Genomic DNA, 1,654 nt, shown 5'->3' on the forward strand with positions numbered 1-1,654 from the left:
TACATATTGAATCTAATTATGCATCTTTTTGAAGAATTTTGTTTCACTTGAGGGGACAAGACTATCTTCTTTATTCATTAATGTCTATATAACCTTTATTCATATCTTTTTGCAAGATGTATCTAACCAAATGAGTTGAAGGATTGTCTGAAAAAAAAATGTTCAGCTGTCTAAACAAGCAGAAACTCAGATGGCCTTAACAAGTTAAGAAAACAGTAGATTCTTTGACAATTTTATGATTTGACTAATTTTGAAATAGGCAAAGCCAGAATGTCATATATCTGTCTATATGTTTTATTTAGTGACTGTATAGTTGGAAAATTTCTATGATATAACCCAGTTGTTAGGTAACCTTACAAGGGCATTCTTCCGTGGGTGTCAGCTCTCCCACAGAGTATCTGCTTTTGTTCTATATTCACTAAGCCCCAAAATCACTAGGTAATTTTCCCTCCAGTGCTTACATACATTGACCAGCCCATGTAATTGTTTTCAACCCTGTGGAGGCCATTAAACCCTTCAGTTGTTAAGGACGCAACCCAGTTATAGTTAGAGCTACTACATCTTTTAGATAAAATCAGTAATGCTGATACTAAGGCACTGGATGTCTGAATTCTGCACTGGGTTGTAGAAGAATTTCTCATTTTACTCAATATTGTGTTATAAGATCCATTTCTGAAATGCAAATGTCATAAGATGCCTGGATGTGACAAGTATATTTTTAATGGGAATCTAAAAGTCTAAATTTCTCATGCAAATGGACTAATAGAAATTCTTATTTCCTCTTCTTAGTGAATTTCTGGAAAATTCTTATTATTTACTATGGTCACATAATTGTACACTGAGAAAATATTTTTTCTTGAACATGTGGCAGAGCAAATTATTGCACAGGAGGGGTATTAATGAAATTGTCTGCCAGTGGAGTAAATAGTAGAGGGACAGAGAACTGATTGAATATTAGGTTGATTAGCAGAATCATGCCTTGTTAGAGGTAGGGAGTCTACTCAATGTGTTTAAGTGGAAACAGATGACTTGAATTAAGCAACACTACACACCTAATGTTTTTGTGATGATGAGCTCTTTTCTCTCAAATTATGTAATTACAGCTGTAAAACTGTACTGAAACTAAAGCATTTCTTTCTTATCTGTTATAATCTATTTAGAGGGAAATAGTGATGGTTTTTAGAGATAGTTATAAAAGTACTAATAAATATGTTCTCCCAAACATATTCAACTAATTATGTAATATATAAAATTCAAAACTTCAGTTTAAAAAGCAAGTCATTCTTTACTCAGTAAATATTTGTGTATATAAGAGCTTACACAAACTTTTGAGGTATTTTATCTTACCTTTCCCTTTCCTTGAATAAAATATATTAGACATGACTTTTGTAAAGTTACTATCTACTTGGTACTACATGGACAGCCACAGGATAAACTTGATTTAAATACTGTCATTTTGATTTTTTTGAAGTGGCATTGTTCTAGCCCTTTATTGAGACATATGCTTCCAAAGTAATGGTATTATTAGTGAAGACAGTGTCAAATTGCATATATTTGCTTTGTAATATCACTATCTTCCTAAATTATTAATAGAACACTTTTGGCATTTCATAGTTCATAGATACAAGAGAAAATGAAAGGATGATTTGATATC

The sequence above is a fragment of the Microtus oregoni genome, unplaced genomic scaffold, assembly GCF_018167655.1.
Source record: "Microtus oregoni isolate MIOR12 unplaced genomic scaffold, Mior012 000067F_002, whole genome shotgun sequence".
NCBI lineage: Eukaryota > Metazoa > Chordata > Mammalia > Rodentia > Cricetidae > Microtus > Microtus oregoni.